Consider the following 27,475-nt stretch of genomic DNA (forward strand, 5'->3'; position numbering starts at 1 on the left):
TCAACAGAGGAATGGATACAGAAAATGTGGTACATCTACACAATGGAGTACTACTGAGCTATCAAAAACAATGACTTCATGGAGTTCATAGGAAAATGGATGGAACTAGAAAATATCATCCTGAGTGGGGTAACTCAATCACAGAAAAGCACACTTGGTACGCACTCACTGATAAGTGGATATTAGCCAAAAAGCTCAAATTACCCAAAATGCAATCTACAGACCACAGGAAGCTCAAGAAGAAGGATGACCAAAATGCAGATGCTCCCACTCCTTCTTAAAAGGGGGGGAATATTCATAGGAGGAGATATGGAAGCAAAGTTTAGAGCAGCGACTCAAGTAATGGCCATTCAGAGCCTGCCCCACATGTGGCCCATATATATATACAGCCACCAAAACTAGATAAGATTGATGAAGCTAAAATATGCATGCTGAAAGGGATCAGATATAGATCTCTCCTGAGAGACACATCCAGAGCATGTCCAATACAGAGGTCAATGCTAGCAGCAAACCACTGAACTGAGAACTGGAACCCCTTGGGGGGAATTAGAGGAAGTATTGAAAGAGCTGAAGGGGCTTGCAACCCCATAAAAACAACAATGCCAACCAACCAGAGCTTCCAGGGACTAAACCACTACTGAAAGACTATACATGGACTGACCCAGGGCTCCAACTACATATGTAGCAGAGAATAGCCTTGTTGGGGCACCAGTGGAAGGGGAAGCCCTTGGTCCTGCCAAGGTTGGACTCCCAGTGCAGGGGAATATGGGGGAGGGCAATAAGGGGGATGTAAAGGGGGGGGGGAACACCAGTATGGGGGAGGGGGAGGGGAGCGAATGGAGACTTATGGACAGGAAGGGGAATAACCTTTGAAATGTCGGTAAAGAAATGTAATAAAAAATTTTTTTAAAAAAGAATTTTGGGGTTGGGGATTTAGCTCAGTGGTAGAGCGCTTGCCTAGGAAGCACAAGGCCCTGGGTTCGGTCCCCAGTTCCGAAAAAAAGAACCAAAAAAAAAAAAAAAAGAATTTTGCTTGTTTGTCTTTTAGTGTGGATAGTAGAAATTTAAAATGAACAAACATTACTTATATTTTATTTTTACTAGACAGTAGTGCTATAAAATAATGCTTACATATAGTCTAGGTAAATATATATTGCATGCTTTAAAAAAAAAGGATGGGCTGGCAGGAACAGGGGCTTCTTGATAGAAGTCTCTCTCTCTCTCCCTCTCTCTTACATATGTGTGTGTGTGTGTGTGTGTGTGTGTGTGTGTGTGTGTGTGTTTGTAGTAAGCATGCACACACACACATACACATTCATGGGGAGGCCATAGGTCAATCTCAGGAATTGTTCTTAGGTGCTGCCCCTTTAGGTAAGGTCTCCCACTTGGCTTGGAACTTGCTGACTAAAGGCTGACCAGCCATAGAGCTTTGGGGCTCCAACTGTTTTTTACCTACCTAGCACAGGGATTGTAAGCATGTGCCATAAATCTGTATTAATTAATTAAATAGTTAATTAATTAACTGATATATTTATTAAACAAGAGAGCTGGCCTGGTAAACGCTTTACTGATCAAGCTATTCCCAAGCCATGGGAGTAGAAACTCCACAGTGATGGCTGTGGCTCACACGTGATCATCAAGAGACACTTAGACTTACAAATGGTTGTACTGCTTTGTTTAAAACCAAAGCAGCTAGACCAGTTTCCAAGAGTGTCCATGGTGTAGTGACACTTGTATATCATGCATTGACAGAATGGAACAAGTATTTCTGCTCAAGTGCTGACGCACTCCTGGGGAACTTCTCCTTGTTGCTTCTGCGTGGATGGTTGAAGACGGGCTGCTCACTACCTTGTGGGCTGGCTGAGTGCTCACTTGGCAGAGGGCCCAGTCTGTCTCCTTGAAATTTCACCCATTTCCTTAATTACTGAATCAGCACTTGCTGAGCACTTTGCCCACCCTCTGCTGACTAGACATGGTTCTTGCTGTTGTGGTGATCCAGGCTGATTCATGGTTCCTTAACCTTTTTTATTATTGTTCCTTTTATGAGCCTTATTGTCTTCTCCCCCTAATCATGTTTCTATTGCATGGACGTATATCACAAATAGACTGTATAATCCATCTGTGCAGTGCGCTTACCTGTACTTGGTCTGTGTGTGTTGTGTGTGTTTGTGGTGTGTGTGTGTGTGTGTGTGTGTGTGTGTGTGTGTGTGTGTATGTGTACCTTTTATATTAAAAAATCTCATTTAAAATCCGGCCAACTGTTCATATTTGTAATCCCTAGACTCAGGAAGCTAAGGCGGATTACGAGTTGAAAGTCAACCCTTGTTACACTGTGAGTTCCAGGCCAGCTGGGGCTATATATATTCTGCTGCACTTGTAGACCAGAGTGTAGCGTAATTGTCACCAGAGAGGCTTCATTGCTGGACTAATGGGAGCAGAGGTAGAGACCCACAGCCAAACATTAGGTAGAGGTAGGGGGAATCCTGTGGAAGAGGGAGAGGAAGGATTGTGAGAGCGACAGGGGTCAAGGATACCACAAGGAAATCCACAGAACCAACTAATCTGGTCTCACAGGGCCTCCCAGAGACTTGACTGACCATCAGGGAGCCTGCATGGGTGTAACTCAGGTCCTCTGCATACAGGTTATGGTTGTATAGCTTGGTCTTCTTGTGGGATTCCTAACAGTGGGAGCGGGGACTGTCTTTGACTCCTTTGCCTGCTTTTTTGAGACCCCTTCTCCTCTGAGTGGGTTGCCGTCTAGCTTTGATACAAGGGTATGTATCTAGCCTTGTAACTTGCTATGCTGTGTTTGGTTGATAGTCCTGGGAGGATGTGGGTTCCAGGTATGGAATTCAGGTCATCAGGCACCTTACTGACTGGCCCATCTCTAAAACCAGCATTTGAGGATCATTAAAACACACAGATCTGTGACTTTGTATTAACTGGATAGGATTAGACAGACCACTCAGGACCCTACTTGCTTTCCTCATTAAGCTAACTCATCATAGACATCCCTCCATGTCAATAAATGTAGCTACCCATCATCATTTTAATAGCTGCCTGGTTTCCATTGTGTGGATTACTGTAATTTATTTAACCAATCTCCTATTGATGGATGCTAATGTCCCTCTTAAAATGGAATAGCCATTTTGACATGTGGAGCCGTAAATCTGACCTTGCTGATATAGTGAGCTTGTTACAGATTTTGACTTGAACGTTGCCCTTACTTTAACGTGGTAATCTTGTTAGCCCTGCAGGTAAGTTGTTAGTCTTTTTTTTTTTTAAATAGCAGACTATTAGTTTTAATTTTGATTCCGCCATAAATTAAAAGTTTGATCTTAACTTGCGTTCTAACTTGTTACTAATTAGATGCATCCTTTAAAGAATTCACTTGACATTTTTATACATGTGACTGCCAACAGAAGTGAGCACGACGTTGTTCTGCTTTGACGCTGGACTTTCTCATAGTTCTCCCATGCTCTGGCTTTTTCTTTAAATTTTTGAAATTTAATGTTTCACATTTATCCCCGTTATTGTCAGGAAAATTGTATTTCCTCCTATTATTTTAATTTAGTGAGTGGTTCCAGGACTAAACCCTATACTGTAGTGTGGTAGCCATCCATGCCCAGTGTTTTGATTTCTGTGTCGGATTGCTACGCTAACCGTTCAAGGAGAGGGCTGCATTGGGGTTACTCCTGACTTCTGCGTCCTGGCAGAATACAGTATCTGCCTGGGGATAGTTTGTCTTCATCTCCCACACAAAATATGGGGCTTTTGTGGGCCATACTGGAAAGGATTGGTACCTTCTTAGGTTTTCTCCTGGTCATAATTAGCACAGTGCCTGGTGTGCATACAAATGGTACCCTACAACTATTTGTTATTTCACATTGAATAGTCCCCAAGTATTATGCACAGGAGATCTACACATCACTGTGGCAATGAGCCCCTGCCACTGATTGTCTGCTCCATGTTCTTCTCTGGAAGCTGTGATGGACTGAAGTCACAGTCACCCTCACCAGACTCTGTCCACTTGCCCTTTTTTCTGAGAATGGAGAGTCGGGATGGGAAAGTTGTGTGCAGTGAGTGGACTTTGAGTTGGCATTGATGAAGAGACGACACGAAACAAACAGGGATGTATGGATAAGGCCATTTAGAAACAAGTGACTCTTTTTTTTAGTAAACGTGGTTGGGGGCTGTTATTCAGACACAAGCTTGGGCATCGCTTACTGTTAGGGCTGAGGAGGGCCAGGCAGGTGAGGAGTGGCAAAGGAATTGGCCCTGCTCACTGAAGAGTTTCAATCCAGTAAAAGAATGGGGCACTCTATTCAAGAACAAGAGGCAGCAGTGGCATAAAGAGTGGCATAGGAGCACAGCAGGAGCACAAGACTGCCTGATGCTTGGTGAAGAGAGGCTAGAGCAGGTCTCCACCCGGTCCTCAGCCAGCAGGAAGAACCTTATGCATAGGTGACATGGCATAATACTGAGCAGGCATTGTGACTGGGGCTCGTCTTCAGTGACGACGTGGGGAGTGAGTGGAGAGAGGGGAGCGAGTGGAGAGATGTGGGAGATCATCCTAGCAAGCTGGGCCAAGCAGAAGCCCCGCCCTATAAACAGCAGCACTCAGTCTCTGTTTAAGTTCCAACCAGATCCAGAGCGGAACTGGCATAACCAGAAGGGGGCACTAGAGAGCCAGGCGAGTGGTCCAGGCAAGGTTCCAGGAAGAAGATTCAGAGATGGAAGCTATCCACCGGAAGTTCTCAACAGGAATTAGGACTTCATCATGGCAGTGTGTGTGTGTGTGTGTGTGTGTGTGTGTGTGTGTGTGCGCGCGTGTGTGTGTCTGGGAGGGGGGATGCGGCAGAAGCATAGTGCTGTCCCCATAAAGGCCTTATCTGATCCCATGAGAAAGCATGGGAGAGTCCCTCAGACCTTTGCTGAGTTTGGGTGTAAGCGGGATGGTGAGCACTTCCGGCCTTTAGCCTGTATGAATTAGGCTTGGATGCCAGCCACTGACAGATGTGCGGACGACTTTCCGTGGTGCGCCTTTTTCTAACAGAGGCAGTTCTTGAAGCAACTGAGGGCCATTTTCTAGCAACTGGAGAAGAGGGGATCTAGGGCGTGTGTGTGTCCCACTACAGGGAACTTACTCTAAGCCCCAGCCTGTGGGTGTCAGTGCCCAATGACCATGAGCTCAGAGATTAGAACCTTGGTCCATAGAAAAGGGGGGAAGTGATCATATTATGTCCCCAGGATAAGTCTTGAAGGACAGATAAAACGGCAGGGACAGGCAAAGAACATTCACACATTTCTCATTTTAGAAAACGGTGGCGCCTGGATTTTGTGGTGGGGGAAGGTAGCTGGATCTTCTCAAGCAAGGGGCTCAGTGAGCACAGCTGTGAGAGCCAAGGGAGACAGGCAGAGGAAAGCTGAGGGCCTCTGTGGATATCTGTGGTTTATTTCTCTCAGTTCTTTCTAGCAAAGGTTTCCCATCATGGCTTTTGAGCCTTATGATACCATAAAAATAGCCAAACAGCCAAATCAACTCAAAATGTGCAAACACGCAGTTTTAATTTGAAAAAAAAAAAACAAACCGAAAAGTTCTTAAGCCATAGGGTATGGTTTTGGTCCTTCAACAAATGTTCCTCTATTGGGACATTGGTCTTTTTGTTCCATCCATTTTGCACTTGAGACCACAGAAGGTGACTTTGCTAACTGATTTGCAAAGTGACTCGGTCCCCTTCTGCACCATTCTGAGGCCTTTGGTTAACTTCCAGTTAAAAGCAAGATGGGGAGGGGTTGGGGATTTAGCTCAGTGGTAGAGCGCTTGCCTAGCAAGTGGAAGGCCCTGGGTTCGGTCCCCAGCTCCGAAAAAAAGAAAAAAGAAAAAAGAAAAAGCAAGATGGGGGGAGGTGCTTACATTGAATCTGAGACTAGAACATTCTTACACCAGGAAACTTTTCCCTTAAAAAAAAATGGAGTGAGTCGGTAGTGGGAATGTCTATCAAGAGCTTGTCTCAATGTCTGCACTATGTCATAACTTTTGGTCCACCTTGGCAATTGTAAGATTTTTCTAATTCTTATCCAATCACTAAACAGCTGTTGTTTCTCTTCTGAGTAAAGCCAATATGCCCCATCCGCACCCCAGGGCTAGTCCAAGTCTCAAGCTTGACATTTCCGTGCAATAGCTTCCCCTGCACTTCAGAATCCTTTCCCTGATTATGGATGTCCGCTTTGCATGTGGGGTGTGACTCCGCATGAAATGGCCAGGCGTCTGTTGTTCATGAAAAGACTCAGCTGTAATGGCATATGGACAACACACTTTAAAAAATAGGGTTATTTCATAATTGCATCAACTCTGTCCAAGACAAGGGAACACATTCAAATTCCCTGTAATTCAAACCATTTGTTAGCGGGGCCCTCCATCCTGAGTGAGGAGGGACTGGGGTCCGTGAGGGAATGTTCTGTTCTGAACTGCCCACCTGGCTTGAAAGCTTATTCTGCACACAGGGCTCAGACCAGAGAGGGCTCTCGCCAAGGAGGTTGTGGGAAAATAGTGTCCAGTGCAGACAGAAATACTGCCCTAGTTTGGAGTCTCACAAGTTGACATTTATGAGTATTGGTCAGGCCCAAGGCTTTGCGTGGGTAGGGTTGCTGGCTCTCCATGCCACAGGGCAGGAACAAGGCATGGCTAAAGATAGTGTGACTTAGGCAGAGGTCATGGGCTCAGAAGAGGATTGAGCTTCTAGTTCAGTGATTCCAAACCTGTGGGTCTCTGCCCCTTTGGGTTAACATCAGATATTCCGCATATTAGATATTTACCATATGATTCATAATAGTAGCAAAATTATAGTTATGGAGTAGAAATAAAAATAATTTTATGGTTGGCGTTCCTCATGTATTAAAGGGTCACAGCATTAGGAAGGTTGAGAACCACTTCTCTAGTGCCAGTGGAGTAGTAGTAGGCTCAAAGAAGTCAGGTGCTTTCTCTGAGTGTCAGCTTCCTTATTTATTAAAAAAGGATCCACCCCTCTCTGTCTGTCTGTCTGTCTGTGTCTCTGTCTCTGTCTCTCTCTGTCTCTGTCTCTCTCTGTCTCTGTCTCTCTCTCTTTCTCTGTGTGTGTGTGCGCGCGCACGTCTCACATACACACACAATTTGCACATCCTCTTGCATGGTGGTAGTGAAAATTAGTGAAATGAAAATCACTCTTTTCCTTTCTGTTAATTTTGAATCTGCAAAATCAACATTAGGAAGGTTATAAATATCTTTTAAAACTTGCATCTGGATTGAACATGGGTAGACTCTTGGTGATTTCTTAAACAACTTAGTGCAGTATTTAAAAGTTTTTGCCTTGTACTGGGTATCAGCGGTCTAGAGAAAACTCAAAGCACACAGGAGGATGTCATATGTTATATGCAAATATTATGTCATTTTATGGGAGGGACATGTGCACGTTAGGGTTTATTATCCTAGAGGGTTCTGGAACTAATCCCCTTGGATGCTGAGGGACCGCTGTATCTGTGGGCTGTAAATGCAAGCCAGCATCCTTCTTGGCCCGTTACAGGCATACAATACTGGAAGCTATCGTTATTGTTAGCTATTACTAAATGAGGTCCGTGAAAAAAGGTCTTTCTGTATAATCTAAATTCCCATTATGCTAGTCTTATGGCCAATCTGGCAGCCAACCCGCTTGCCGACAGCATCCATCTTTCCATTCACAAGTCATATGAAATATATGGCTTTTCTCTTAAAGGACTCCCAATGGTCCGCTAGGTTTCCTGGCAAGGAGACAGTGATTCAAGCTGGTCCAGGTAAAAAGCAAACTTGTGCCAAGAGCCACATTCTTTGTGCAGAACACTCCCCACTGGGCCATGCCGCGGTGGCGTGTGTGTGCCAGCCTCTTGGCTGGCTCACTAGGCTGCTGCATAAATTGCCTTCAACGTGAAGTTATTTATGGCAGACCCAACCTGACTTTGGCTCAGCTCTTGTTCTTATTTCTTAAATGATAGTAATGGTGCTGGGGAAAGACACGTGATAGGGGAAGCTGAATTCCACAGACAAACGTTGCCAGCTGCCAGCTCACCAATGGCACGGTGCTGCTGGGCCTCCGTTCATCCTGAGCTCTGGGATTCCGCGTCTGCTGTTATCACCACTTCACTACCGCAGGTGAATACCGCCTTCTACGCAGCAGCCACGGTGGGCGGAACAGATAGGAATGGTTTGGTATTTCTGCGATTTGGTTGTTTTGAGAGTTCTCTGTGGGGTCATTGGACAGTGTGTGATCTGAGAACATTGAAGTAGAAACGCATACGTACCTTTGCCTATTTTTCCCAGTTTCTGCTTCTTAATTTACATGTCCTCTGAAGACACTGGGCAGACCAAGCACCTTTTCGTTCTTAGCTTTCCTCATTTGCAAGTTAAATTAGCAATGCATTCTAAGCCACAATTGAGACACAATGGGTTTGACTAGCCTCCTGCCCCACATACCCCTACCCCTTCAAACTGACTTCAGAAAAGAGGAAAAGGGGGAAAAAAGCTGGATGTTGATATTTGGAGTCAGAGCTAATAGAAAAAAATGTAATTTTTTTTTTGTCTTCTCAGAATACTTATACCCTGTGAACCAAGTGAGGAAATAGGCCATCATGCAGCCAGGTGCCCATTATTTCCTTAAGCCACTGTGGATGGCCTTCTGCATAGCCAGGTACCTGAGTTCTGATGATGAAGGGACACTGGGAGGTGGTGTATGACTAGAGCATGGGACCACCATCACTTCTCCTTTTTTCTTTTATCACTGTATTGATCTCTTCTGCATCCATCTGATCAGATTAATGCAGTTTGCATGATGTTTTTCTTACTGAATGTATATTAGACACTCAAGAGAGCAGTGTGAATTTCTTATTTACAAGTATATAGTTTGGCTTATTGGCTGTTGGTTCTAATCAAAACCATCTAAGGCATAGACTGGGTTCTGAAGGTCAATAGACAGGCTAGTAAATGCATTTTATTTTCTACAGATAGAAGCTTTAATCTGTTGCTTGTCCTATGCAGTCTGAGTACTAGTCTTTGACTCCGAGCCCAAAGGGAGGAAGCCTCCCACAAGGACTGGACTGAGCTCCCTGTCTGTGAGTGCATATCCTTATGTGCATCTGTGTCTGGGCACAAAGGACTCCTTATTCACTCATCCCCTACCCTCCAAAGTGCCACATGCCATTGAGCATCTGAGAGGTGAGAGGTCACCCATTGGGAACAAACAACCTAAGTTAAGGAAGCATTTCTGTTTTCCCTCTTGGTTTGCAGTCCTTCATCTTCCCTTTGGGAAGTCTTTATTTACTTCCCCATTTTTATCAGATGGAGGAGGGAGAATTTTTACCTCTTTTTAACTTAGAGAGAGACTGAGATATACAGAGAGAAACAGATCGATCTATCTATCTGTCTGTCTGTCTGTCTATCTATCTATCTAAAGAGAGAGAGAGAGAGAGAGAGAGAGAGAGAGCATGTACTGTCTGTGGTACCACAGACCTGTAATCTGGCACTTTGGATCAATTCAGTAACACACAAGACTGAAAATCTTTGGCTAGTGACTGGACATAGATTCCTCTCTCTAGCCATGGAAGCTAGACTGTCCAGTGTGAGAGTGTAGGAACAGGAGCCAGGTATTTGTTTTGTGATCCCAAGAGCTCTGAGCTGCAGGGCTGAGGCAAGAAGAAGAGGGAACTGAGGGGAAGCCTAAGGATGAAAGCAGGCTACAAAAGGAAGGCAGAGAAATGGAGGGAGGCCAGATTCCTGTCACCGCTGGGGCCGCTCATTCACACACTACCTGAAGCGAGTCTCAATTTAGGATTCCCCAGTTAGGTGAGATAATACTTTTCTCTCTCTTTATCTTTTAATTCATTTTTTAGTTTATGTTTTTAGGTAGCATACAAAGCAATAGCTTTCACCGTGACATTTTCATAAGTGTGTGTTACACTTGTTTTATTACTCCCAATGCCTCTGTCCCTTCTTCCTCTCCAGCAGACCCACGTTCTCATATGTCATAAATATTCTATTTCCCTCCATTGCCCATCTTCCCTTAAGCCTCCCCCCAGTCCCCTTTCTACTTTTAAAACATATACATTTTATTTACATTGAAGTCTGGATAACATATCTAAGACTGTCTTATTTCATGTAACTAAATGGTGCTGGGTAGAATCTTGATTCTCCTGCCTCAGCCTCTGAAATGCTGTGGTTATGGTTTTGTGTGGCACTATGCCTGGCACAGCCCCTGTGTTAGCACCAACTCATGGCCACCGCTCCTGCTAAGTGAGTGCTCTACCACTGAGCTGCACCCCAACTCCCTTAAATCACATTAAAGTGATAGAAGAAGGGAAATATATTCTAAGGTGGATTATATACATCTTAAGTATAGTTTTTGACCACACAAATGAAGAACTATGATCGTGGCTGGGATTGGTCAATGTCAGGGGACAAGAACTGAATGAATGAGTGAGTGAAGAAGGCATTTTGGAGTTTGGCTGTGTAGCACGAGATTTAGGGAGTCTCTCCCATGCTCTTCTGCATAACTCCATGAAACAATTCAACACAAACAATCCCGTGCCAGTCATGCGCACTGGGGTTTTCAGAGTTTTCCTTGTTGTTTTCTACCCACAGGAGACAGTTCTTTCTTATCTCCAGACGCTGCCTGTCACCTGCCAGGCTACACAAAGATACCCTAAAAGAAGGATGGCCAAGGAGCCAGAGGACAGCAGGTTGGCATGCCAAGAGCAGTGTCTTTTATGCTCTTTGATAACTGTGCGAGTTCCCGCTCCTATCCCTTCCATCTATTAATGAACATGAACTACATCCTGGCCTTTAATCATCGATATCATTTCATAGAGACTTTTGCATGAGCCTCCCCTTTGCATCTGAGCACATCTGTTTCCCAGACCTTCTCTGGAGAACGAGTGTATACATGACAGCTTTTCCCTTCTCTGGACCACGGAGCTGCATTTCCTATGCACCTTCAAGCATTAAATAGAAAATCAAGCTAAATGTACCATATTTTGTTATAATTACAGTTTAGGAGGGGAAAAAAGCCTTGTTAATTAGGTATCCAAGAAAGTTCTGTGGCCCATATGTAAGGTGAAATGTATAGTTCACGGTCATAATGTTTGGGAATAAAGGGATAGTGATGAGTGAAATGAACAAATGTAAATTAACATCCTCCAAATAAATCAAACGGTTTAGATGACGGGGCCACTCATGGCGACCATGTGCAAATGGTTCTGGTTGCCACTTCTAAGGTGTTTGATTTTAGTTCACCTAAAATTAATCCTTTTAATAATCAAGTGTAATTTGAGGGGTAATATTCTGGTGCCATCTGATAGATACAGAATTACTGTGTTTGCGATGTGATAATAACAACATGATTCTGATCATTCGTCATGGAGTCTTTGGCATTGGTTTGGATGATGGTAGAAAAAGGAATTTTCACTCAGACAAAATGTATCCTCCATAGCTATGTGCACTGTCCTGAGTCACATGCAGGACAACCTCATCATGGACCTGGAAGAGTCCCCTGGGTAATAATGATGATCGTGTGTCCAGGGCTTCCTGTGAGCCAGGGTCACTTCACGGTCTTAGTTCCTCCCTATCTTACAGCCCCCAGGAGTGGATTACTTAAGATAGTGCTTATACCTACAACTAGGTCATCAGGTAGGGATGATTGACATGCCTTGTCTCTGATAGTATGAGAACCTATAACTTGAACAGGAACAAGATTGTATATTTATCATCTGACACTGTTTAAGACCTGGCTGACTTGTGTCCTTTTGTTCAGATCTCTGTATGAGTTTAATCTCTGAGTTGATTTCCTTCACAGTGGCATGATAGCTTATATGATCTCAGTAGTGACATTCTTCATGACAGCCCCCAGAGAAAGTAGAGGGGATCAAGATTTTCTTAACAAATTCCTTTCATTATGGTAGGCTGAATTTTTCAGGGGCATCTCACTGTAGGTAGGAAACAGATGTTTCAATGTTTAGTGGAACTAACTTCATCCAGTATGGACAGTTAACAAAAGATCTTGCCGTGTAGCTAAGGAAACTGAAAATTAGACGAGTAATCATAGTTCAGAGTCTCTCAGCTAGGAAGCAGCAAAGCTAGGCCTTCCATGAGGTACTTGAACCCCTTGCTAAATGGCTGGTTGTGGCAAGCAACTTGTTACCCCCAAACAAAGCCTCAGAGTCAGAGGAAAATCACAGAAACAGGCCAAAGTTATCTTCTGTTTCTCTCATCTTCATTTTTGTTCCCATAAAAATTGCACAATTTCTTCCCAAAGTAAATACTGTACTAGATTTCATCTAGGAAGGGTAAGTACAAGATCCTAAGAGGTGCTAAGTGTAGGGACACTGGACTCCACCTTGGAGCAGACTTCTGTGATGGTGATTACAAACTCAACAGATCTAGAATTACCTTGGGATCCTCTGGGGATGTCTGCAAGCCGTGATCTAAATTAGGTTAAATGATGCGGGGAGATCACCCACTGTGATCAGCACCTTTCCTGAGCCAGGATCCTGTGTATGCTTAAGAGTTTTGAAAACTTATTTAGGGTTTATAAATGCTTCAACCTCCTTTCTAGCCCACCAACCAAAGGAAGGGGAAAGATTTTTAATAGGACAAGGGGGCTGTGGACTTATTTAGAAGTAGTTCTTTGGGGTGATTCCAATCTTTGTTAGCAGGATGTCAGTAGTTCAGTCCAATAGCAAACACGAATCTGAAACAGCAGTTCGATCTGGTAGAAACCATAGTGCTCCTCGGAATAGGAGTGAGTCATCGGAATCAGCCAGAATCTGCTGGAATACCATAAGACGTTCTTTGTCGTCTTTCTCTCTATGAAGTGACGAGTAGCAAAGACCAATAAAGCATTGCAAAGCAAAGCGATGCAAGAGCCTCCTCCTCGTCTGACTTATATTTCTATTCTTCCTAAACAACACATACCTTCTCTCAGCATCTGCTCCAGCAAACATACATATGCCCTCTCACACGGCTGCTCCAGCAAACATCCTCTCACAAGACAGCTTGCAGAAAAGCATCACAGGATACAACTGAGTTTCCAGAGAAACCAGAAATGTCCACTTCAATCCTGTACAGGAGAAGGGGGAACAAGCACTGACACTGTTCTGAGCTTTTCTGACTACAGATGCAATATGGCAGCTACTTTAAGCTCCTGAGGCCATGCCCTCTCTTCCACAAGGCTGAATCATCAAACCGTGAGCCAATGAAACCCTTCTTTCCTTAGGTTGATTTTGTCTAGGTACTTACCACAACAACAGGAAAGCAGATAATAGAGCTCCCCAGAGAAAGTGAGAATCCGAAGTCAATAATGTGTTGAACACACGTGAGCTAACGTTCTGGTGAGGGTCCACTGAGCAAACATGGAGAAATGGAGTATATTTGAAAAACTGAATGTAGCTAAATGTCAGTCATAAAGGGGAGCATAGATAAGAAAACTCTAGAAATAAATAAATAAATAAATAAATAAATAAATAAATAAATTGTTTGTTCTGAATAAATGCAAGGAGTTGGGATTGTATTCTGAGACTAGTGTGAGGTCATTTGGGATTTTGAATAGATGAAAGATTTGGTCAGAATAAAATCATAGAGATCTCTGACTGTAGGACCAAAGAGTGGGTTCCTATGGTGTGAAAGCTATGCCACAATGTCCACAGTAAGGAGGAGGGAGACTTCTCTCTAGTTAATGCAGGGGATTACTAGTGAACGTACTTAATCACTACAGGGGAGGTCCTGTAGTAATTCTGTTGCTTAGCTCATTGGCCATTCCAATTCATTTTTCCTCTGTCCATGTCCCACTTTGGATGTTGATAAGTTGAAATGCTTGTTTCCCACCTATTTGTTTTGGATGAGCTTGTGACAGGTTGGCTGTGGAGTTTGGGGGAGGAATTTATCCTGTAAACAGGGGAGATGCATTAGTATACCAAGTCAGAACCTGATAGCTGGAACCATTTTCGAAGCTGAAGGGAAGTGCCAAACGCCGCATGCCTGTAGGAGCAAAGGGTGGAAGGAGTCTGGGTCTTAGATAACAGCATGAGTTCCACAGACTGTCAGAACAGTAGGACCTTGCTAACACTGAATAACTTAGTAAGCAAGTGTTTGCTTTTCTGTTTTATTTCATCTCACGCTTTTAAGTCACTGTCCACCACTGAGGGAATTCAAGGCAGGAACCATGGAGGAATGTCTACCTCTGATTTGCTTTCATGGCTTGCTTATATTGCTTTCTATAAAATTGAGGGCTGCTTACTTGGGTATGGCACAACTCACTTGGTCTGGCCCTCCCACATTATTCAAAAAGCAAAAAAAATGTTCCACAGATATGCCTACAGGAAAATCTGGGAAGACAATTCTTCAACTGAAGTTTCTTCTTCCCAGGGAACTCTACTACGAATCAATAAGGAAAACCAACAATAAAAGTCCTGGTGGTTTAAACTTGTTATGGTTTATATATGCTTGGCCCAAAGCACTATTAGGAAGTGTGGTCCTGTTGGAGTAGGTGTGTCACTGTGGGTGTTGGCTGTAAGACTCTCATGTCAGCTGCCTGGAAGTCAATCTTCCACTAGCAGCCTTAAGGTGAAGATGTAGAACTCTCGGACCCTCCTTTACCACACCTGCCTGCATGCTGCCTTGTTCCTGCCTTGATGATAATAGACTGAATCTCCAAACCTGTAAGTCAGCCCCAATTAAATATTGCCCTTTATAAGACTTGCCTTGGTCATGGTGTCTGTTCACAGCAGTAAAACCCTAAAACAAAACCTGACTTAGTGATATCTTCTGTTATATAAGAGGCATGTTTAGGACAACAGGAATTCATCCTAGAAGCCCCCATCTGCTATTCTATCTTGAGTGGTTACAGAGTACTATGAGCTTCAGCAAGAGAAAGAAATGTTTATAGTATACATATCACATTGATGGTAGCTGGACAGAGCTGTCACGATTCTGTCCCCTTGAGAAAGAGTCTAGCCAGTTCCTTCACCCTAGCTCATTTGCTTGCTTCTGACACTTAAGAGTAAGGAACAAAGTATACTTGGCTTCAGACTACATCTGAAACACCCAAAGCAATAGAAAGGAACAGGACAGTTATTTTTAAAAAGTGTCTGGAAGTTTTAATAACACTCATGTTTGAAGAAAAGTTTTACCTCGACCATGCTTTTCTTTATGTAACCCATGGTAATAAAATAGTGTCCTAGAGAAAAACTAAACATCAGTGAGTGAAAGATCTTGTTTTTCCAACATAGACATAATCGTTTTATTAGAGTTTTAATGAAATATCTACTCATAAAATGCTCCCGATTCCTCAGCTCCCACAGCTTGAAAGTGATCACTGGCATTCACATGTATGGGACACCCACTCCAACAGCCACCGATTAATGTGTCATCTGAGGCCTGACACTTCCTGACAGGATCAAGTTAATCCAAAATTTGCCTCATTTCTATGCCACAGTACTATTGAAAAGAAAGACATAATTAATGGAGGCATGATAGGGGGGTTCTCTTGGTCTGTGGGGGCTGTCACACAGTGGGACTCCTGGAATGGCTTCCCCGAGAGCCTGGCTACTGCAATAACACTTTTTATATTACTTTCTGAAGAGATGGATGACTAAAAGTGGTCCATCGGTGCAATTCCTTCTGGAGGAAGGATGACAGCTGCAGCGGGTATGAAACAGAGTCTCCTTGTTCCTCTGAGTGACACTAATTACAGGGAAGAGCTTTGTAAACACACCTCTCTGTTCAGGGGAAATGAACAACATATAGTAAGGAGCGGGCACAGCCCAAATGACATCTATAAATAAATAGCAAACAAGAGCACTTTTCTAATTGAATGCGGGTAAGTAAATAAATCAGGAGACACTTAAGCCCATGCTGGAGACGACGAGTCATTTTCTACTCCGTTGACAAAATGAAAGAGGGATCAGCTCTTGGAGTTTACCCATATGTGGCATGCTGGGATAACTGCTTTCTACCTATCCAGTTGCTACCTCAAGGCAAAGTGATTATATATCGTGTGTGTGTGTGTGTGTGTGTGTGTGTGTGTGTGTACAGGACCCTCTCAATTTAAAAATAGGGCTTACTTTACAGCTTCATTTTCAGCAATGGTTGGCCACTCTAGAAGTAATGTACACATTAGCTCTTCATTTAAAGCAAAACGTATAAAGAAGAGCTGAACAAAAGCCAATAGAAACCCCTGGGAAATCAATAGGCTTTGGGGAATTAATCCCTCGATATCTTACCTACATTCATCTGTTGTTAGGACTGCATCTGGCTGTCAAGAAACTCAAAGGAAACAATTTGGACAAGATGGAAGTTCACTTACATATCCTGAAAAGGACAGAGCTGCTGATTGCCAAGGGTTAGGAGGCCAGGCTACCTCTTCTGTGTTCTTCAATGTTAGGACTGCCCCCCATCCCAGGTACCATCACGTCAAATGCACTTCACTTTAATGGGTGAGCAATGGGCGCTTCATTTGGAAATAGCGGTAGAGAGGAACCATTAAAAGGCACGTGCACATTTTTTGCAAAGTGGTGACATAAACACTTGTTGGTCTGGATGCGTATGACTGCATCTAGCTGGAGAGCACACTTGTTAGTCATTCTCCACTGTCAACTGGACTGGAGTTGGGATCCCTTATGAGATAAGCCTTTGAGTTTGTCTTAGGGTTTTACTGCTGTGAACAGACACCATGACCAAGACAACTCTTATAAGGACAACATTTAATTGGGGCTGGCTTACAGGTTCAGAGGTTCAGTCCATTGTCATCAAGGCAGGAACATGGCAGCATCCAGGCAGGCATGGTGCAGGAGATGCTAAGAGTTCTCTGATAGATGCTAGCAGAATACTGGCTTTCAGGCAGCTAGGTCTTAAAGCCCTCACCCACAGTGACATACAACAGGGTCACACCGTCAAATAGTGCCACTCGCTGGGCCAAGCATATACAAACCATCACAGAGAGTATCTTTCAGAGACCAAGGGAGACTGAAAGTGTTGAGTGAAGACCCACCTTGAATGTGGGTGAAGCCATCTTTGGGCTTGGGTCTCAGACTCAACAGAAAGGGATATATGTAGGCTTAGATTTTTCAAAACCTGGTTTTAATAAGGGTTCTTAAATGCTTTAGCCTCCCTTCTAGCCCACTGCCCAGAGGGAAAGAAAGGTTAATAGAACAAAGGAGGATGTGGACCTGTTTACAAATAGTTCTTTGGAGCAAATCCAATCTGCGTTATCAGAATATCAGCAGTTCAGTTCACACGACTGAGCAGTGGCAGTTTGATCTGCTCACAAACACCATTCAAGGATCAGTGGGTTGATCCAGAAGAAACTGCAAGGCTCTGCCAGTCAGAAGTGGCAGGACGCAGCCAGTGCCCAAAGCTGCCGGAGCTCTGCAAGAAGTCCAGGCAAAAGATAAGCAACAAAGAATGGTGAAGCGTGCCAATGCCATCCAGAATCCATTGGGTTATATCTATACCCTTTCCAAACATCACGTGCTCTCTCCAGCATCTGCTCCAGCAAAACATCCCATGCCCTTTTTTTAGGCTGCCTTCAGAAAAACACCATGTGTCTCTTCTTAGCAAAACATAGTTCCACCTGACTGCTTCAGCAAAATAATCCTCTCAGGACACAGTTTCCAGGAAAATATCTCCAAAGAAACCAGAAATTTCCACTTTAAAGGGAAAAGGGAGAGCTCCAAATGCACATTGGCCCTCCCCTTTCTCTGAAGCCCAGTCTGATGGTGTGAACTCTGCCACGCCTTCCTCATCACCATGGGCAGTAGTCTCACAGACCTAAAGCCCCAACAAACCTTTCCCATGAAGTTGCTTTTCTGTCAAATATTCGGCCACCATGATCAGAGGAGTAACTATCACTGTTGGCAGTGAAGAATGTTATCGCCATTAGAAAGGTAACACAGTACCAGGACATCTAGCCACTTGTCCGGAGAGAGAAAAGCAAGCTGTTTGTAACACATGAGAGTTCCCACTTAATCTCTCATCAAAGCCATAGAAAGGCATTTGATACCAATCGAGAGCAAATCCTAAGTTGAAGGCTATCCTCCCTCTGCAGAGCTGTGTATCAGGAGGGCTGTCCTTCTGGTGACTTCCTCTCTAAGATTCACCTAGCTCAGCTTTCTTCAACATGCTTATAGAACCAGGCTTTCCCAGCCCCTTGATACATCGTCATCACCTACACAGCTCACATTCCAGAACTGCCCAGTTGAGTTACAAAAAGAACAATCCTTCCCCTTATAATTTCTAATTTTCTTTTAAAAGAAGTTTACAGTTTTGTGTTGGCTCTCATTCAATGCTATCTTGGCCTCATGTGGCCTGTGGGCCATGGGTCAGACAAGCTTGCTTGCTGCCTTCTTCTGGGAAAAGCAGTTTCCTCTAGAAATGACTTTAAGTGCCCAGAAGCTTTTTATATTTCAAGTTGAAATGTTTGAGCTTCCTATCCTTTAATTATTTTTCAACCTGGGTGTGGGACAGCATGTGAGGGCATGTGCTACTGTACACACGCTAAGGTCAGAGAAGACCTTATGGAGGTCTCCTTCCACTTCATGTGGCTTCCAGGGCTTTGACTCAGGTGATTAGGCTGTATCACAAGTCTTTACCTTCTGAGTCATCTTGTGGACCCAAATTTCTTATCTTTTTGAACCTCAACTTCCTATCTTTTCTTCAGAAATGTTCCTATGGGTAGAAAATAAAGGTGAGCCTACCTTTGTAACTGTTTGGAGTGAAGGGAGGCATAATAAAATAGGCATTCAGGTATGTGTACGATTTAGGGAATTTTTTTATTACATGCAGTTATTGGTTTAGAATTTTATTAATCTGGAGTTTTTAAGGGGGAGGTCTTTTTTATGGGCTTCCCTTTTTTTTTTATCAAGAAGCTAAGAGAGGAAATCTTTTCCAGTTAGGCTTTTATCTCTCTAAAGATGTATGATTTCATATGCATGAATGAATATCAGTAAGCACGTGCTCCCATAGAGCAAGGGGTGTGTGCTTAGAATTACTCTGTGCAACTAGAGCTAAGTAAATACAGCGCTGTGCCAGGAGTCTGCTGGGGAACAATTGCTTGGAAGAGCATTTAGTACCACTCTATCCAGTGCTTTTATTAAAGCCTTCTCGGAAGTGAACGTGGTTCATGAAAGGAAGGAGGGATTCCTTAAAGTTAAAAGAAATGGTATTACAGAGGATTATGAGCTGAGTAATGGGGAGGGAGATTAAATTCACATCACTACATTTGATATATGCTTATTGATAGCAAAGAAGGCAGCCGTGGTGGAGAAAAGAGGCTAAGGGACGATTTTTTTCTTGGTAGTTTTTGTTTTTCATTCTGCAGCGAAGGGCTTTATAGCAGTGGTTCTCAACGTTCCTAATGCTGAGACCTTGTTACAATTCCTCATGTTTTAATGACCCCAACCATAAAATTATTTTTGTTGTACATATTTTGCTACTGTTATGAATCACAATGGAAATATCTGATATGCAGGTTATCTGACATGCAATCTCCATGAAAGGGTTGTTTGATCCCCAAGGAGCCATGACCCACACAGGTTGAGAAGCTCTGCTTTATAGCCTTCTGTGTACGTCAGCAATCACCCTAGTGCTGTCTGTATACACAGTTGTCAAGCCTTCCCAATAACCCTGGGGAAAAGATATGATTATCCCCATTTTAGAGATGAAACTTGAGCAAAAAAGAAATGAAGGGCTAAGGCCAAGGTTGTACCCACTGAAAGAGTTGAGGGTTGACTACAAAAGTCTGCTTCCTTTACAAGCTCTGTGTACCTCACAACAGGTTATACAAGACAGGAGGCAGAAGATCTGGTAACCTAGTTTAAACACCACCCTCAGATCTACTCGCATGTGCCTGTCCCTCAAAAGTTGTGCATTCACCAGAGCTGGGGCAGCTACTGAATTGCCAGGTTATGACATGGCCTCTGGTGGCTGGACGGGCCAGTGATGATGGTGGACTGTCAACATTAGACGCATTAGTGATTCTTGACCATCATTACTGGTCTCCACTTACAGATGGGACAAGATTGGGAGGTCTAGTGACTAGCTAAAGCATGTTGTTGTCTATTTAGGCATCTCCTTGGTTCCTGATTAGCCAGGAATTTTGTTTGTCTTGTAAGTCACGAAGGTCCCAGCTGTCAAAGTCTTTCTCTCTAGAGCATCTGCAGCCATTCTGCTGTGGACCATGAGCTCATCTGATCCCCCATTCCAAGCTGCTTTGGATTTGACCTCGTCTTGGCCACGAGACCTTCAGTGAAAAGCTAAATGGTAAGTGGTATTTGTGACTCAATTTTCCCAATGAGTCAGAAATAAAACTACATTTCAGCATGTTAGAAGCCATGCTAGGATGAAACCCAAAGGATGCTTCCTCTTTAGTCCTTTTGGCATGCAAATGGACTTAGTATGTGTAGGGGGTTCATTAGTGAGAGTGGGGAGACAGGCTCAGAGCACCCTATGTCTTTGTTTCCTTCTCTCCTGTCTCTTCCTCCCTCCTTCTTTTTCTTTGATTTGTTTTAAAAATTTATTTTAAAATAGTATGACCTAAACATTCAGGGGTAATTTATTTCTTATTAACATTCTGATCAAGGAATTTATTCCCAAATTTAATTCTACCACTTAGTAAAACTGGAAAAACACCAGAAACCAACTAAAACAAAAATAAATGAAAACCAAAACCGAATCAAAACAAAACCAAACAAAAGTTTTTGAATGCATTCTTAAAAACCTGAGACTGAAGAGATGTTGGGCAAGTCCAATACTCAGTGAAACCCCATTTCCTCCAAGAAATATGAAGTTTGCCAAACTTATAATACGTCCCCCACAGAAGTGTTTTCAGACACAGTGACCTAATCTGTACTGTGCACACCCACACTTGAATGGTGAATTGACTTGTAACCACTGTGTCAAGACTCACCATGGAAAGAAAAACAGCTTATTTACTGAAGGATGCTGGGAAAACTGGGTGGCCACATGCAGAAGAAGGAGATTGGACCCATGTAATGTGAGGACCATCTCAGAACAGAAGTCTGCAATGTAAGACCTGAGACTCTAAAAGTACTAGAAGAAAATAGGAAAATCAAGCAGTACAACTGTTAGCATTCTGTCTAAGCTCCACCCCCACAGTTACCTGGCAATAGCCAGGTATGCCTGGCACTATAAAAGGGACTGCTTACCCCCTCCTCACTCTTTCTTGCTCTCTTGCTCTCTTGCTCTTACCCTCTTCCCACTTTGTCCCTTCTCTCCCCATTCCCCTCCCCACTTCTCTCCACATGCTCATGGTCAGATGGCCTCCACTCCTCTTCTTTCCTCCTCCTCCTCCTCCTCTTCCTCCTCCTCCTCCTCTTCTTCCTCCTCCTCCTCTTCCTCCTCCTCCTCTTCCTCCTCCTCCTCCTCTTCCTCCTCCTCCTCCTCTTCCTCCTCCTCCTCCTCTTCCTCCTCCTCCTCTTCCTCCTCCTCTTCCTCCTCCTCCTCTTCCTCCTCCTCCTCTTCCTCCTCCTCCTCCTCCTCCTCCTCTTCCTCCTTCTCCTCCTCTTCCTCCTTCTCCTCCATCTGTCTCTCTGTTTCTCTGTGTCTGTCTCTCTCTGTCCCTACTTACTACCCTCTTAACTCTCCTCCCCATGCCCTGAATAAACTCTATTCTAACTATATTGTTGTGTAATTTGTCCCTCAGGGGGAAGGGATGTCTCAGCATGGACCCACAGAGGCACACTTTTCCCATACCTCACCACACCTCCATAGAACATATGCCCCCCTCTCTTTATCATTTATAAACATATCGACAACAAAGGCTCCAGGCAATGACTTTGTAGATTTGACTAAAGAGCTCCGATAACAACAGCTGACACATTTGATTGAATCTAGCTTTTTAAAAAGGTTTTGCACAATAAAGGAAACAGGAAGGTAACGCCAATCCACAGACAGGGAAAACGTTTGCAACCCAAGTGTCTGATTATTAGTCCCCAAAATATAGAAGGAGCTCAATAGCAAGAAGCAATCTTACTTTTAAAAAGAGCAAAGAACGTGAAGAATCATTTCTCTAAAGACAGCCTACAAACGACTACAAACACATGAAAAGCACACACCTTCACAGTTATCAGAAAATTGCAAATTAAGGCCGTGCTGACTTAACACCTCATATCTGTCTATTGCCAACCAGATGAAATGTAGCAAGTGTAAACAAAGGGTAAGGGAGGTCTTGAACATTGTTGGGGGGAATTTGAATTAGTTACAGCCATTATATAAAATGATATGGAAGTTTCCTGAAAAAGAAAACCTGGTAGTGGAATTAACATATGATCCAGCACTCCACTGTTGGGTAGGTAGCTAAAGAACCTGAAACAGCACATCCGAGAGGTTTACTCACAAGAGCTAAGCTGTACCTTATGTCCACCATTATATGAATAAAGAAACTAGGGTTCCATGTACTCACTGTGGAATGTTATTCAGTCCTTAAAATGAGAGTTCTGTTACATGTGGCTACATGGATGGACCTGGAGAACATGTTAAGTGAAATAAGCCAGGCACAGAAAGACATTGAACCCAGAAGGCTTGGGCAGAATGATGACTAGCAAGAGCTTGGGGGGAGGGGGAGGAGGAGTTGGCTAAAAGGTACAATATTTCAGAGGTAGGAAGATTAAGCAGGTGTTTGAGAGGACAGATAACTCCATTAGTTGATTCAACTATCTTCTCTCTATTGTGTAATATCACATCACTTTGTATATAATAAAAACATAAATTGTAATTTGTCAATATGTAGTAAAAGAAAAAACAATGCTGTATGAGGTTTGTCTTAAACATGGTTAGCTGTGTCGGCTCTGGGTGTAGAGCAGAGTTTGCTAGTGTGACTTAGGAAAACGATTTGATCTCAGTAGCTCTCAATTGGGGAGAGTTCCATTCTGCCCCAAGGATATTTGGCAATGTCTGAAAACAGTTTTGGTCTTTTCTGTGATGAATCAGGGTACTGTCAACAGCACAGCATAGAGGCAAGAGATTTGGGGGAGGAGCCTCCTCCAGTGCACAAGACAGCCCACAGCCAAGAGTTTGTGGCCCCAAATGCCAACAGTGCCAAACTTCAAAATCATGCTTAATATTTGCAATCCTCTGGATTTGGTTTTTCAATGGTCTTTAAGACAGAAATACTAATAACAAGGCTTATTGTCTAAGTTTTCTGGACTGTCAGAAAGAGTTTCGAGTAAACCAGGGCCCTGTGCCTGGCTGTGTAGTGTCATGTTCTAAGTCTGTTTTGTGCTCAGGGTTCTTGTAATGGGCCTCTCCAGAATGCTACCAACTTGTTCACAATCACTGACCACCAATCCTTCCTATGTTTGCGTAAGAAACGTGTATTGCCTTGGCGGCCGGGCATCCCTTCCCTATGTCAGCAGCCTCTGAAAAATCTTCCCCCAATTAGATAAGGTCTTGGTGACAATCTAAATCTAGACACATACCTAGGGAACACAAAGTTACATCCTTTCTTTCCTTACCCCAACCCAGCCAGGGAGTAGCCTGTGTTCTGATTTTGGCCAATAGCAAAATCTCATGTAATATGTTGACTCTTGTGCAAGAGAGGATGTGACAAAAATGAAGCAATATGTTACCTGGGGTCAGCCTGCTGAGTCTGAGGCTTGAGGCCTCCTCCCAATGCTACATAGTTTATGATGGGTCCCTGTCTCCTCAGGTGTGTGTTTCAAACCCAAGCCCTTTGAACTCAGTAGATCACGTACAACAATCCCATGCATGTTTAGAACTGGTTGCTCTGACTACAGTCAAGACTTAGCAAAGGACTTAACCACTGACCCAGCGAGCATAGCCATTGCCTTGTACATGGTGTCTCATTAGAGCTGAGGGTCAGGGCATCTAGCCTAGAGTGCAGCAGAACAGGGAAGGGCTTCCGGCTGTGTTTTTCCCACTAGCACTGCAGCGGCATTAAATCCCAGACTCTAAGCCCAGATTCTTTATTGAAGCAAAAGCTGAATGTGCCTGCTCCAGCCAAGTCCTTATCAATAAATGTAAATTAGCAGAGTGCTTTCGCTCTATCCTGCAGTGAACTCTGCATTTGCCTAATAGCACTGGGCAACAATCAGACTTAAAATATTGATTTAAGCAAATTCTCAGAAGTACATGGCATATTTATTGTAAAATATGAAGCTATCTTTTTCTACTCCCATTTTATCTTCCCTATTTGCCAGAGCCCATTTTAATATCTCTGTGGAATGGAAACACATTTTGTCTCCATTTGGGAGTAGTCTAGCCAAACAATGACACCACCTTCGGATAAACACGCAGAAACAGTCTCCAAGTTCATTAACAGTTACCTTTAATTTAGTAGATTTCTCTGTGCCACAGGAGTGATGGTTTGTGCAGAAACATGACAAGCTTTAGTTTTGTTTTGAAGTCCCAGCTTATTAACAAGTTAAATTTGTTTAGTGGCTTAAGGGCAGTCGATTCTTTTTAAAGTTGCAGAGGATATGACAACTATGACTTTTTCCCCTTACAGATACAACCTATAAAATTCAAGTGTGAGTGAGAGAGGTTCAAGTAGCTTTTATTTTTAATGGTGAAAGAGACAATGGTTAAAATAGGAATACAGAACTGTAATTCTTGATTTTGTAAATTACTCTTAGCCGATAACACTTGTAGTCACTCCAAGTTTGAATATGATAGCCTGGGCCATCATAAATATGCATTTGTAAAGTCAGATTATGCATTTAAGGGTTCTAGGGTAGCAGTCATTGTCCATGTAGACTCTGAGAAGCACTAAAAAATAGAGAAATAAGTTTGACAAATAGTTTAGGAATGAAACTGTTAACTCCTAGGAAGCTGGGTGACAAAGCTCAATGTCTCCAAGACTCAGTGGAGATCATAACGGTCACTTCAACTGGTTTTCTTTTTTTCTAGAATTTGGGGTTGAACCCCAGGCCCTGTAAACTCTAGGCAAGTTCTCCCCTACTGAACGACTCACTTTAGCCCCTGGCTTGCTGTGTCAATGACTAAATGCATCTATGAGTTTTAAACTTACTTGAAGAAGGGAAGGGACGATGACCTGGTGTTAAGAGCATTTGCTGCTTTGCAGAAGACACGGGTTTGGTTCCTAGCATCCAGATGGTGGCTCACAATTCTCCAACTTTAATTCCAGGGTATCCAATGCCCTCTTCTGGTCTTCACAAGCACCAGTCACATATGGTACACATACATACACTCATACAAATAAAACAGATGGATGTAAATGAAGGGTTCTTTTACACACTTGGGTTTTAAAATTTCTAATGTCTAGGGTAAAAAAAATTGTTACTATTCTTCCCCAAGGAAAATCTCAGGTAAGCCCTAGTAGCATCCACTGTGTATCTCTGTGTCAGGTTAAGAAGGAAAGGCATCCTAGCCCATGCCATTAGAAAGCCTGTACTTTAGGGAACAAGCTGGGGCAGAGGAGACTACGATCTTTCCCATCTTTTGTGATATCATGGTTAACAAATGACCCTCTCCAGTTTCCTTTCTTATGTACAGTAAAACTAAACAGATGTCCTCGATCCTGGTATGTAAAGAAAGCAAACATAATCTTCCCTCGATGAGGTAAATGCAATGAAATGAGATTAAACAGAGTGACTACTGTGTCTGAACTACTGATCCCAAAAAAGGGGAACTACCACTGAGAACTAAGTTGTGACTGAGGATGTCTTCCTGCAGAATTCCTGTTCATCCCTCAAAGCTCCTGCGAAAGATTCACTCTCCCTGTCTTCTCAGATGCTCCAGGAGGATTTGATCTCACTCACTGAGGAGTGGTCTGAACTTTTCTCATATGATTATGGTGAGTTCCGAACTAGGCCGCAAACACCTTAAGGATGAGGACACATCACCACTGTAGTTTCTAGTCTTCGCCATTATCTGTGATGTCCTGTACAGGGTAACAGTGGGTACCATCAGAGTTGAGTGGAATCTTGGCATCCCATTAATTTCCTTCAACCCTCTTTTTTTTCCTGTAAAATAATGAAATAATCCTGATGTAACAACTGATGACAAAAATTCCCACCATTGTCAAATGTTAGTTTCTTCTTAATATTTTTTTTCGGTATGCATTGCTTCTGAGTTAACTGGATTCCTGTTGGTGAAGGATTTAACCTCCATTTTCAGAATCGATATTTGTGGTAATGTTATTGAATTAAAGCCTGTGAATCTGATTGGTGTAGGCAGACAGTTTAGATAACTCGAGTGGATAAACAAGAATCTAATAGCCGTTTCCTACAAAGTTGGATCTTAAGTCCTATCCATGATGGCTCACTAATAAATTCATGCTCCTTCAACTGTCTGTTGGTGGGCTGGAAAGATAGCACTATTGGTAGTTAAATGTACTTGTTGCTCTTGGATGACCATAGTTTGGTTCCCAGCACCCATGTCAGGCATCTCACATTCATCTGTAACTTCAGCTCCAGGAGACTCAATGTCCACTTCTGACCCCTGTAGGCACCCACACGTACATTCAAACACATATACATAAATTAGAAATTGTCTATTAGAAATACATAGAAGCAATGACAAAGATCTCTGCAGTAAAAGAAAAATGCCAGGTCATGATTAATTTAGAAAAATTAGGTCATGATCGTGACACCATTGCTTACTGGTGTTACCACACCCAAACTGAAGGAACATTAACCAAAAACAACAAAACAAACAAAACCCTAACAAACAAAAAACAACCAACAAAATAACCCAAACCAACAAAAACACAATCCCACAGTCCTTTGAAGATGGGTTAGGAAGACAAAATTCAAAAGCATAATTTCTCTTCATAGACTCCCCTACATCTATTGTCTTTTTCTTTCTAGTAGAGAATCTCAGTGACCTGGAACTCCTGTACTTAAGCAAGCCTCCTGCCTCAGCATTCTGGACAGATGGAAATACAGATACATACAATAGTTCCTTAGTTTTATTGATTTTTCTATCAGTAAAAAATGAAGGAGCTAAGAATCACGAGAATTTGCTCACATATTTTTATAGACTCTATGGTGGTGTACTGAGCCTAACAGAGAAAATCCATTCATCACTGAGCTCACCACCAGAAGCACAAGTCTCTGGGACCATCTAAACAATCCTCCCTTTCTCTCAAGCACAGTCATTTTCACCTTCTTATGGGTCTTGCCTTGAGCAATCGATGTGCTCTCTATTTGTTGACCTCTGATGCTCTGCGACCTACTTTTATGTGCTTCCTCATAGTGAAATGCATCAAGGCATCTTTAGTTAACCCTTTTTTTCTTAACTATCATTTCTTCAAGTAACTCTTAGAAGAATGTAGCCTTTTTGAAAACTCAAAGCCCAGCCCCAGCGATGTACTTCCTCCAAACAAAGTCAAATTTACTCTACCAAGGCCACACCTACTCCAACAAGGCCACACTTTCTAGTGGTGCCACTTTCTATGAGCCTATGCATAGGAGCTATTTT

At 43.1% G+C, this 27,475-nt stretch overlaps 1 long non-coding RNA gene across 2 annotated transcripts; it reads left to right on the forward strand.

Annotated features, from left to right (window-relative positions):
- The first annotated feature begins 4,538 nt into the window (after positions 1-4,538).
- On the forward strand, positions 4,539-25,866 carry LOC120102281 (uncharacterized). 2 transcript variants are annotated; one of them, XR_005503590.2, is made up of 7 exons: positions 4,539-4,788; positions 8,008-8,164; positions 8,600-8,699; positions 10,646-10,743; positions 16,299-16,457; positions 20,204-20,314; positions 25,727-25,866. It is a non-coding gene; the product is annotated as an uncharacterized LOC120102281 (long non-coding RNA). The 2 variants fall into 2 exon arrangements; XR_005503589.2 differs by lacking the exons at positions 16,299-16,457; positions 20,204-20,314; positions 25,727-25,866 and having other exon boundaries at positions 10,646-11,026.
- The last annotated feature ends 1,609 nt before the right edge of the window (positions 25,867-27,475 follow it).

Source organism: Rattus norvegicus, chromosome 4, assembly GCF_036323735.1.
Source record: "Rattus norvegicus strain BN/NHsdMcwi chromosome 4, GRCr8, whole genome shotgun sequence".
Lineage (NCBI taxonomy): Eukaryota > Metazoa > Chordata > Mammalia > Rodentia > Muridae > Rattus > Rattus norvegicus.